The sequence below is a fragment of the Rattus norvegicus genome, chromosome 17 (assembly GCF_021556685.1).
Source record: "Rattus norvegicus strain SHRSP/BbbUtx chromosome 17, alternate assembly SHRSP_T2T, whole genome shotgun sequence".
Taxonomy (NCBI): domain Eukaryota; kingdom Metazoa; phylum Chordata; class Mammalia; order Rodentia; family Muridae; genus Rattus; species Rattus norvegicus.
Window position 1 is genome coordinate 12964760 of NC_141550.1, and position 12741 is coordinate 12977500.

Sequence of the window (12741 nt, forward strand, 5' to 3'; positions counted from 1 at the left end):
GCTGTCCTTGTGCTCCATTGCTTTTCTCCCACGTGGCTTTCCCTGGGGAAGAGGCTTCTGCCTCCAGCACATTCATACCACCGAGCTGTGGGGCAGAAGGTGTTCCCCGCACCTCCTCTGGGTGCCCTTGTCAGTCTCCCTCTTCACTTCTCAGGAGCCTTCTCCATCCCTTTGTGGACAGGGGTTCCGATGCTCTCCGTCTTTCTCTTTACAAGATTCCACTTCTGCTGTCTTCTGATTCTCCTCCAATGGTGTTGGCTGTAGCCTGCTGTCTTAGCTGGAAGCCTGCCTTTTTAATACTTTCAGAATTATAAATCATTTGTACCAGACACTTGCTGTACTGGATGGAGTCCGTTGGTCAGATGTGTCTGTCCCAAAGTGGCAATGATGCTGGTCACAGATGTGCTCCCAGAGACTCCTCAAATGCTCTGTCCACAGCATCCTTGGGAGTATCTAAGATCCACCTTCTAAAAGTCTATAGTACACAGGAAGGCGGTCCTAAATATCCCTGTTGTTTTCTGACTTACAGCAGGCACTTGAAGGTTTTCAGGAAATCAGATGTGTTAAACTTATCCTTTACAATGGCTGGTGTTAAGGTGGGTGTCTTTTCTAGTGTCCTTTTTACTGGAGTATAAAATTGACTGTCATTTAATGGTAAACTGTATGCTAAAATTTTTTTAAAGTATTTATTTTATTTTTTAAGATTTATTTATTATATATAAGTACACTGTTGCTATCTTCAGACACACCAGAAGAGGACATCAGATCCCATTACAAATGTTTGTGAGCTACCATGTGGTTGCTGGGATCTGAACTCAGGACCTCTGGAAGAGCAGTCAGTGTTCTTAACCGCTGAGCCATCTCTCCAGCCCTAAAATTTTTGAAGTTGTTGACTCCAAGTATAATAGACTGAGTATTCATTAAAATACTAGTAACAATAATTACAGTTTCCTTGAACATTCGTTTTCCGCAGACACAAAAATTTCAGTTTGGATATGATCTTAGGCCTCTTGTGAAAACTCGTGAACTCTCAAGTGTTGGTCAAAAGAACTAAAATCTTCCCCTGTAGGTGGTGACTGTGCTAATGTTGATTGATAGTGGTGGTGGGGGGACCACACACACACACACACACACACACACACACACACACACACGTACAAGGACAGACACACTGGGAAGAAATGCAGGTAGAGAAAGTTGCACAGGCACAGGTGTGAGCTCCAATAGTGTTTGTTCTTCAAAACAAAGACAAGCTGGGGGCTCTATTCAGGAAAACTGTTCACCTAGGAAGTGTTCTGGGGGAAGGATGGCTGTGCATGCTCAGTTAAAGAACTGCTCAGCATGGGGGCATTTTTTTTTAAGTAGGAAGGATGACAGACACATTCAGTGACATGCCTATCTCAAGGTCACGGAGAACATATTTGTAAGGCCAAGATGAGGGACACAAACCCTTCTGGGCACGCTCACCTTATTTTGTAGTTTCAGCTGGAATTAAGCAAAGACTCAATGGACACGAGCTCAGACAGAACTTCGCCCCTAAATGTGCTGCCTCACTTAGAATCTATGAAAACTCCCTGTGAATACCCTGAGCACAGACACCTAGCTACGTATCTATCAGATGTAGCAACCTCCCAACACCAGGCCTTCTGGGAGTGTGAACAATTTAATGCATCGCAGAGAAAGGCAGAGAGTAAACAAATGCCTTTGGAGCCATCTCTTGTCCCATCCCTCCCATTTCAGTGATCAGATCAGCCTCTAACAGGGCCGTGCAGTTAGCTTTAACCGCCAATTTGATTCAACCCAGAATCACTTGGGAACGAGCCTTACTGAAGATCCTTGTAGATCAGGTTGGCCTGCGGGCTTGACTTTGGGGGACGGTCTCAACTTTTAATTGATGCAGGAGGACTCGGTCCGTCGTGAACAGTACCCCTACTTACGTGAAGGTTCCCGAACTAGATAAGAAGACACTCGCTAGCTGACAGCAGATGAGCCGGCAGGCAGGCAAGGACTCTTGCGTTTCCTCTCTCTCCTCTTGACAAGCTTTGAGTCAGTTCCTTATTTGCCTTCCCCACAATCAGGGACTGTGACCTGGCATTCCAAGTCAAATAACGTCTTTCTCCCCTGAGTCCCATTTGTCAGGGTGTTTGTCGCAGTGACAGACTTGGAACTGGAACAAGGGTCTCCACTCCTAGTTTCTCCAGCTGCTGCCTGAGCCTGTCACAATCAGAGAACAAGCATGTGGCAATCTGTGCTGGCAGAGACTCGGGAGATGCTGGGAGGCATCTACGCACAAGCAGCCGGTCCTACTGTCTACTCTAAGCACAGGCTGGTTCTGCTGGCCACTCGGCTCTATCTTGCGGTTCCCCATGCTCCCAGTGCAGCGTCCCAGCACTCATCTGAAGCTGGAAGTGTAGAAGCTAAAATTTACAGCACGGAAAAGCAGGGCTGAGAGGCAATACTTTTCGCCAGAATCTGGTAGGCATTTCCACTAACTCAGATGCCAGTATTTCTCCACTCAGAAATAAATCAGAGCCTCGAGGGAGATCATAAACACCAGTTCCCTCCCCACCTCCAAGGCAGCTCTAATTTGTAGCTGAGCGAGCAGTACAAGCCAAGGTAAATGGCCCTTGGATGGGCTTTAGGAACAGAAACTGCATGCAGTGTGGAAGTTGAAAAAAAAAAAAACAAACAAACAAACAAACCAGAAAGCAAGGCAACCCTCCTTCCTCTGCAACAGCCTGGTGCAGAAGTGGCAGGTCCTCGACACTCATCTTAGTTGCTACCCCCACTCCCCAACACTTGCCTAAAGTCTCCATCACTGTCAACTTAATGGTCATATGTAATCTGCACCAGACAGGAGGTAGCTAGCAATTACGTTAGGGGTTGCCATGAGCGAAGAGCAGACAGGAAGCAACTTCAGGCACAGAAGACTTACTTTAGCTCACGGTTTGAGGGTTACAGTCCTTCGCCGAGCTGGGAGAGGCTTGGCAACAGGTGACGTGTTCAACCGGAACTCCCCGCCTCATCTCTGCTGGGACCGGAAATGGAGAGCAAACTACCAGGAATTGTGGCCAGACTATAAACACTCAAGGCCCATTCACTGTGACTCACTTCCTCCTCCAGCGAGGCTCTACTTCCTAAGGGTTCCACGGCCTTCTAAAACAGTGCCAGGGACCAAGTGTCCAAACACTTGAGTTTGTGAGGGACATTTATAAGTTTAAACCACAACGGTGGGGTAGGCAGGAAGTGTTGCAGAACTTCCGGTGGGGGAGGGGAGATGGAGGAATGCAGTCTGGCTTGCCCCAGTCCCTAGGAGCAAGGCTACTAGGTGAAAAGCGTGCTTGGGGTATAACACATAATTTGTACGGAAAAAGCCTCCCAGGTGACTCAGGCAATGGGGCGGGGGTGGGGGACTGAAATTTGAGGGTTTTATAGAAAAATGGCACCAAGGAGGTGGAGATAGGGTGATTCCTGGGACTCTATGACCAGCCGCTTAGCCTGCCTGTTGAGTTCCGGGATTTTGAGAGACCTCATCTCAGAACACAAGGTGGGTTGCTCTCTTTCTCAACAGTACTGGAGGGCCCCCTGTGTCCTCCACGCACATGCACCCACCAAAGTTCATGGGCACCCTCCCCCATGACAGACACTCACAGATGACCACACACATATAAAACTAGTTAATAGGCTGATTCATTAATTCGAGGACGCAGCCCTTACAAACCAGAGCCACAAAGTCAGACTGTTGGAGAAATCTAATACCAAGCAGGAGATGGGTTAGACGCCAGAGGATCTAAGACTATGGGAGGTGCAAAAGCCTGTGGTAAAGTCACTCTGAGGCAGAGGAGCGCCTCACTGACCGCCAGCAGTGGGGGATGGGCTGACCGGATGGATTCACATACTATTGGATTATGACACACCTCTGAACGCAGAGTATTTGGAGCTCAGGGTCCCTTTATTACCTGGCGGTTTCTGTCACAAAATGTTTGCAAAACATGGGCTTTGTTTCCGAGGCCGCAGAGGAAAGGAGCACTTGCAAAGGCTGAGCCATTTCCCTCACAGACCTTCGATGTTCTTTGACTCCCCATGGAAGTGTTCATCCCCCCCTTCTTGGGAGACAGAGCAAAATCTGTGCAGCTGAAATGACGGAGTTCACCCCTTTTGAAATGACTGTGGGGGAGTTGGGGGAGGGGGATGTGGGAGTCCGGTGAGGAGACTGAGCCCGAAACAGGAGACCAAGTTGCATTCATTCATAAACATGTCTCTGGCAGCCTCAGCCCCCACTCCAGCCTCCAAGGTTCACAAGAGCTGAGCCTCTGGCCCCTCGAGTGAATAGGTCTCTTCTCCAACAAAGCTTCCTAGCTTCAGGCCAGCCAATGTCACTGTTTACCCCATCCCCACCCCCACCCCCAGCCCTAACTGAGCCCTAACCTGTGCCTGGTGATTCATAAGAAAGACCATGATCTGATTAATGGTGATATATTTCATCTGCAGTTGTTTGAACTCTCTATTTCTCACTTTTACCTTTTTTTTTTTAACAGAGCTTTGAAATATAAATCAAGACTGAGATGTCTGCAAAACCGCACAAGACTAATGCTGCCTCTAGGAACCCAACAGGACAATCCCCACTCACCCCATTGAATGCAAAAATAAAGACCCTTGAGACTGTGGGCCCCCCCAGGGTACAGGAAAGAAGGGGGCGGGTCTCCACTCCTGCCTTAAGCTTTTCTTTGCCTGTTAAGTTTCTCTTTATCAGTTATTACTAGATCAAAAATGGGGTTAGGGGTTCACCCTGAGTAGGAGCAGACCCCAACCAACTAGCAGCTGTTTCCAAACTCAAAGACAGGAGCAGCAACTCAATTCTTATACCACAAGGCACGTGAACATGTCAGATCCAATAGGAAAGCAAGGGGAATCCCCAAGAGGGGGAGACCTGGACCCAAATACTCCTCCCTCCTTAGATGCAGAGACTTTCCAGCTCTGGGCTGATCTCTGCCTGAGAAGTCTATATCACTTCCAATAGACTTGCTCTCAGTGCCAAGACCTTTACTATCATTCTTCAACTGAAGGAGCGGGCTGGAATCACTCTGTCATAATAAATAAATGAGACAAAGAGGACTCTGACCAACCAAGGGCGTGAAAGCCTGTGCTACTTTTTCTCAACGTGACTTTTCTTACCTAGAACCTTACACTAACTAGGCAATAAGAAACACAGCCGTGTGGAACTCTCAACATGCAGAGACGACAGACCCAGCTAAAGCCTGTTCTTTGCTGTCCGAAGCCATGGTGAGGAGTCAGCCACAAGGAAGAAGTTTGAGGTAATGAGTTCTCTCTCTACTCCAGTCAACTCCCACAGAAGAAAGACAAGGGGACGTGAGAGTAAAGCTATCCCTACTTGCAATGCAGGAGATGGGTGTCCAGATAGGAATCTCCATGGGTCAGAAACAAATAAAGTTTGTGAGGTCTAAGGGTAAATGACAGACACCTAGCCGTACATCCCTGTGCTGACAGTGAGCCCCAAGACTCAGAAGCTAGAACTACAGAGCCAGGTATGATCCATCAGAGTGGTTCAGTTCATGTCAGCCTGACAAAACACATCTATATGCCGAAAACCGCACAAGGCTCTTGAAATCTCCCACAAAGACCAGCGTAGGTGGAGAGACAATAGGGCTCATGTCTTAGAAAACTCAGGGTAATAAAGATAGAAAGGGATGGGCCTAGATGGGTGTGGAAATCACACTCAATTCCTGGGAAGAGCCCCGTGAAACATTTGGAGATATGAGTATTTCAAAGTTTCTATAGCAGGCACCCTCTGCCGGCCTCCATAGGCTTTAGACATAGACATGGTACACAGACATCCATTCAAGCAAAACAACCATACACGTTGAACTGGCTGGTTCTGTGTGTCAAACTGACACAAGCTGGAGTTAGCACAGAGAAAGGAGCCTCCCTTGAGGAAATGCTTCCATGAGACCCAGCTGTAAGGCATTTTCTCAATTAGTGATTAAGGGTGGGAGGGCCCATTGTGGGTGGAGCCATCCCCGGTCTGAGAGTCCTGGGTTCTATACGAAAGCAAACTGTTGCTGTAAATTTATTTTTAAAGAGGCTATCTTTTACCCCTACTAGGTCCAGCACCGCAGTGCCCTAAGATATCTGGTAGATATCTTGCCAGAAACACACATCCCAACTCTGTGGTGGCCCAGTGTCTCTAGCTGCCACACACTCTCTTAAACTTAAATCGCTACATGAAAGAACACACAACACAATAACCTCTGATCCGATTGATAAAATATAATTGCCCACCTAGATATACAAAGCCCTATACACATCCATCCCTTAAGAGCATTCATAACATGGGGGCTGGAGAGATGGCTCAGTGGTTAAGAGCACTGACTGCTCTTCCAGAGGTCCTGAGTTCAATTCCCAGCAACCACATGGTGGCTCACAACCATCTGTAAAGAGATCTGATGCCCTCCCTCTTCTGGTGTGTCTGAACAGCTACAATGTACTTATATATAATAAATGAATAAATCTTTAAAATAAAGAATATTCGTAACAGCCTGTAAATAGAGTGGAATCTTAGCATCAGCCTCCATGTTCTCTCGGCGGCTTCTCCTTCTCTTCCACTCCCATTTCCTCCTCTTCCCTCAATCTTTTCTCCCGCCCATCCTTCCTTCTCATCCAATGACAGGCCTCGTTCTATCTTGTACCTGCCTTCACCTGCATAATGACATCATCCCACAGCAAGCTGAGCAAGCCAGGGGGAGCAATCCAGTAAGCAGCGTCCCTCCATGGCCTCTGCATCAGCTCCTGCCTCCAAGTTCCTGCCCTGTGTGAGTTCCTGTCCTGACTTCCTTTGGTGATGAACAACAATGTGGAAACGTAAGCTGAATAAACCCTTTCCTCCCCCAACTTGCTTCTTGGTCATGGTGTTTGTGCAGGAGACTAAGACACATTAAATTAAAAGAATAGACCACAAAGTAAAGATTGACTTCAGAGGACATCGAGCTGAAAAACTCCTGGAAATTGGAGCCGGGTGGATGACTCAGTGGGCAAATCAGTTGGGCAAATAGGAGGACCTGCAAAATCACATGCACAGCGTGAGCATTTGCAATCCCAGTGCCCCTAAGGGAGACTAGGATGTCCACACGTGGGAAAATGAAAGCAGGCCCTCAGATTTCTGTAGCATCTCTTGGGAGTTCAATGGATGTTCACACTTTGGTGCTGTGTAGAACCTCCATTAGAAACTGGCAGGGCCGATCAGCCTGCCTCAACAAATTCTTCCAGTGGGGGCTCAGCAGGAAGATATTGTGCTAAGACATGCATGCACAAACACGTGTGAGCATGTTTGTGGCGTAACTGTTCTGTAAAGGTTTGTTGGTAAGTAGAAAACCAGGCCCCACTCTACTTATGCTCCTATTTCACAGCTGTTCAAATAGGCAAGATTTATCGCCGAAACCGAAACGGGACTCTCATTTAATATTTTATTTAGCCCAAAGATGGAAAGCAATACATTTCCCATTGTTTCTTTTTTATGAATTTTTTTAAAAATTCAAAATCAAAGGAGGGGAAGAAAGGCTGGGTTTCCTCAGGAGAAAACTGGAAGGTAAGCCAGAACAGAACTCAGGAAGTTACTTGGAGCCAAATAACGCAAATTCGAACATTTATAGAAGCATCATCAAAAGCCACGGTGTGTCGGGAGTTACTTAAGGGTAAACAACAGCCAGGTGACCTCTTCGCTGGGTTCACAGGACCTAGAATAGTCTATGGATAAACTGAGCATATCTGTGGAATGTTCTGTGGATAGCTTGTGTGTGGATAACTTGTGTGTGTAGAAGATGGCCTCGGATGACTGCCAAAGGAAAACGCCAGTGTTGAGTGGAGAAAGCACCCGGGGATGCAGTGTTCTGAAGAGTGGAACCGAAGAATCGGAGAGAGCAGAGCTATACATACCCATAAATAAATGGGACAACAACAAGCCCATATCAGAGTGGATTCATTAAGTTTACTTCAAGATTTAGAATCAATAGGAAGGAATAAAGTTTCTAGATTATAAAGCAGTGAGAGGTGTTTTGTTTGTTTGTTTGTTTGTTTTATTTTGTTTCATTTTTGGCTGCCAGAGATAAAAACTTCACTGCAAACTAAACCAAAAGACTTTCACGGGGAATCTATAAGCAAGTAAACAGCTCGCAGGTAAAACATGATGGAGAGCAGAGTCAAGGCAGACCACCCAAAGGATGGCTCAGCTAAGTTCATTCTTCAGTTTCTGCACACCTTTGCTCACACTGCTAACTCATTGTCTGGAGTCATCTTCAGCAACTTCCTGTTGCTCTCGAATCGCATGCTGTCTCTTGCTCCAGCATGCAAGAGCATGCTAAGGCTTCCCTCGGCTTCATGACCACGGGAGCTTTGTGAAAATGTACCTGGGAAGATGTTTTTTTCTCTCACTTAAACATCAAGTCCTGAGATGGGAGTAGACAGACGTTGGGCTACCTGGGTTGTCTCTAAGACATTAGTCAAAGATGCGGGGCATTTCAAAATAACCACTAATTCCGTTTGAACAATTCTCTCTACCCTCCATAGTTGCTCTGGTTTACTTTTTCTTTAAAAAAGGCTGACCGTAGTTAAATAGACAATGTTGAAGATTAGACCTTTTCACAGGGGTCGCAAGTCAGAGATCCTGCCTATGATTTGCATCACGATTCATAACAGTAACAAAATTACAGCTATGATAGTTAGAAGAATAATTTTATGGCTGGGAGTCACCACAACACGAGGTGTATCGGAGTCGCAGTGGTTGGAGGGTGGACAACCACAGCGATATACTTACTGGAGGAAGTATATCACTGTGGGCGGGGTTTAACAGTGTATAACTCCTCCCTATGCCCCTCCCCCTGATCCCTGGTGTTCCAAGAAAGGTAATCAGCCTTTCCTACAGGCCACTGCTAAACCTTCCTCATTGTTACGGACTCCCGCTCTGAAACTGTAAGCCAAAACCAACTCCGTTTTCAGAAAGGTGCTTTTGATCGTGGTATTTTTATCACAGCAACAGAGAAGGACGTAATATAACAACAAACAAATAAACAAAAAACGTTCTTTAGAACCATTGCCTTTCAAACAGCAGAGCCAATTGAGAACCACTATGAGGTGAGCCAGCGAGACGCCAAGGGCTCCACACCGCGTGTCTCAAGTGATTCAGCTTCAGGTAGGAGAGCACCCCAGAGACAGGGTGGTGAATCCAGAGATTGAGGCCACGCCTCCCGGCCTCCCCCGCCACCATGATAAAAGAGGCAGGGGGATGTTCACGCACGACACAGTCACTCATGCCCAGCTTCTCTCTGTGGTATTCCCAATTGCTTGCATTAGAACAAACATTTGCAATAGACTTAATTTCATGAAAGTAAAACAAGACTATGCGCGCCCCTGATTGGATTTGCCTGGTCAACCGGAGCTAGCTAAGCGTTGAATCCTGAGAATTTCCGGCTTCCCCTGCATTCACAACAGACGCCTGGGTGCTGTGTTTTACTTCTCCAGGGTTTTGTGATTTATACACATCTTTCAGAGGCTTTGCCTCCAGACAAAAATCCTGGCGGCAGAGAATACCATGACTCATTTACCTCTGTTTCAGTCCTAGAGCGCCATCTGCTGACCATCACTTAACAATTTTTTTCTCAGATTAATTCAGGATCAGGAAAAACTACCAATCCTTTCATGTGTGCACCTACTCATGTCTTTGGTTCATATATAAGTGTCTTCGTGATATTTATTGGTATGGAAATAGAAGCATAGGCAATATACAGTCGCTCTCATTTTAAATAAAAATGCATAATTCAGGGAATCGTGTACAATTTATTATATATTTTCTAAAGAACTAGAAGAGAGACCTTGAAGGTCCCCAATACAAAGAAATGATGGGTAACAGTCATGACGGAATTGCTAATCACCATGATTTGATCCTTCAACACCCTGAACAAATATTAGATCACCCCATGTGACACTCATGTGTCAACTAAAAAAGAAATTGAAAAATTTTATACACACACACACACACACACACACACACACACACGTATTCATAATAGGGCAGGTGAACCAGGGTGCTAAGTGGTATTTTGAGTGTGATTCCAGTTAAATATGACGTGATAGCTACACGGATATAAAATGAGTTGCCTGGAAGAGTGGGTGCTGTGGACGGATCACACAGGCTACAGTTGTCTTTCTCTCCCTTCTCTTCTGCCATTTCTACGATGTTTAATAAACACCTCTGGGACTGGAGAGAGCCTCAGCTGTTAAGAGCACTTGCCCCTCTTCCAGAGGACCCAGGTCCATCTCCTAACGCCCACACGGGGGAGCTCACAGCCTCTTGTAATTGTAGTTCCGGTGGGGGGGATCTCTCCGGTACCTTCTTCTGACCCTTGTCTGCGACTTCACACCCACTGTGAACTCATATCCATGCAGCCACACAAAACACACATACACGTAAGACAAATAATTTTAAAAACACCTTCTGCCTCGCAGTCACGTAATTCATGTTTCATGCGAGCACCTGTTTGAAACCCGTGACGCCTGTGATAAAACCCCACGACGACTTAGGAAACAAAAGGTTTATTTTAGTTCCCAATCCCAGGTTACAGTTCATTATTGCTAGGAAACCAAGGTCATAGGAGAGTAAAACAGCTTGTCACATGACCACATCCACAGACCAGAGAAAAAACAATGGACGCACCTATGCAGAGCATTCACACTCATCTCTGCTTTTACATAGTCTAGGTCCTGGGGGAATGGTGGCTAGCCACTTTCAGGCTGGCTCTTCCTACAACGGTTACTGCAATTAGGACAACACTCTTCAGACATCCTTGTAGTATGTCAACCTGATCTAGGCAGTTCTCCCCGAGACTCTTCCCAGATGATGCTAGCCTGTGCCAAACGGGCAGTCAAAGCTAAACCAGCACCTGGGCAGATGACACTGTGTACTTTAGCTCCATCTAGTGGCTGCAGGAGGATACGCAACTAGAATCGAAGTGGTTTTTCTCAAACTTTTTAAAAACTGTTCCGAAAAGAGCTTCGTTGAAGAGGAGGAGGGGGAGGGGGAGGGAGAGGGAGAGGGAGGGGGAGGAGGAAGACAAGACGAAACGAGAAGAGATGAGAAGACAAGAAGGTCCTGGGAAAGATGGAAAAATGGAACATGCAAAACCCTAGAAGCAGATGTTTTTGTGGGACAAGGGCTTCTTTAATTGGATGCTGGACGAAAATCCTATCTGTACCTGTACCACAGCGCCTGCTCCCCAGCAAGGCATAGCCATGTAGAAGGGTCATCAGAGCACGGAGGAGTGCCGCCTACTGCCTCAATCCCAGGTTCACGATCAGCTTATACAGCCTGGGCCCATCTGCCCAGCGATGCCCACGGACCTGGGACTCCCTTAGCAAGCAAAAAAACAAACACCTCCCAGACTCACCCATCAGAAACAGTTCTCCAAAGGAGAGTCCCTCTTCTCGGGTGTCAACTTGTTAGCCAAGATTAGTCATCACAGTCACTGCCTTTAGAACTCAAATCTCCCGGCTGTTGCATTCCACAGGGGTGGAACAGTGCTCTGGGCCTCACTTCCCATCAGAGATCCAGCTCCCTTCCTTCCAGGCACCCTGCCTCTCCCCTAGTCCTTAGGCTCTGGGCCCTACCATTTGTTACCTTCTCACTGCATTGCCTGGCAATGACTTTCTCATAGCGACCTCCACAGGGAAACCTGGAAATGCAGACATTTTATAAGGAAATTACATTGCCATATAAACTACCATGAAAACTGTCCTTCCAGTCCCAGTACAAAGGGAAGTTTATATGTATCTAGACACCGATGTGTGGCTGACAATAAATGTACACTGACTTACCCATGACTGAGTTGAACGTTGTGCTGCTACGAAGCCGACTAGGTATTTTGGGGGAACTATTTTTTTTAACTAATGCCAGATATGGTCTTAAACCTCTGAAAAGAAGCATCTTCTTTATGCCTCAAAACCTTTGCTGTAATTCTAGAATGAACACCAAGGACAGAAAGTGAAACAGTGTGTTGGGCTAAGGGGAATAAGAAAAGTGCTCAGAGTAAGGGCGAGAAAGAACACAGGGTGCCACGGGCCACCGGTGACCCATGACCAAACCCGGAGCCAGAAGGATTGAACTGAGACACCTTCCTCGGTGAGCAGCTGGCCATGAACAGGGGACAATTGACAGAGGACATTAAGTCAACTGGGAGAGGCAAGAACCAGATCCAATAGGAGGAGGAGGAACTCGAGGCAGCAAATATGGGCCAAGTGCATGATGGGAAGGCACTGGACCCCTTTCCAGGATGACAAAGCTAGGGCGTACAGTAGGCATCACAAGGGTTCTGAGGTCTTAGCTATTCCATGAAGGGACACAGACACGGGACTGGAGAGATGGCTCTACAGTTAGGGGGGGTTGCTGCTTTTGCAGAGGACCACATTCCATTCCTAGAACCATGTCTAAGGATTCACAAATGCCTGTACTGTAACTCCAGCTCCAGGGGACCCTGCCTCCTCTTCTGCCCTCCAGACACCCGAACACTTGTGCTCTAAACAGGCATGCTCAAATAAAATTATAATGAGATATAAATCCTACATATATACAGATATGATATATAAGATATGTTCCCTAATTCTTCCTATATATAATATATAAGATATATGATGTATGATATTTTATATTATAGAATATTATGTGTTATGTATCACATA

At 46.5% G+C, this 12741-nt stretch overlaps 2 long non-coding RNA genes across 3 annotated transcripts in view; one reads left to right on the forward strand and one right to left on the reverse strand.

Annotated features, from left to right (window-relative positions):
* Positions 1-1646: 1646 nt before the first annotated feature.
* The window catches only part of LOC134482817 (uncharacterized), a 58491-nt gene continuing 47396 nt past the window's right edge, over positions 1647-12741 (reverse strand). Inside the window, exons 4-5 of one of the 2 annotated variants that reach the window (XR_015641480.1) lie at positions 2936-3028; positions 1647-2214 (exon numbers count right to left, since the gene is read on the reverse strand). This is a non-coding gene — a long non-coding RNA (uncharacterized LOC134482817). The remainder of the gene's footprint in view (positions 2215-2935; positions 3029-12741) is intronic. The other variant, XR_015641479.1, reaches the window with a different exon arrangement.
* Positions 3064-5126, forward strand: LOC120097901 (uncharacterized). The gene is made up of 2 exons (XR_015641482.1): positions 3064-3547; positions 4539-5126. It is a non-coding gene; the product is annotated as an uncharacterized LOC120097901 (long non-coding RNA).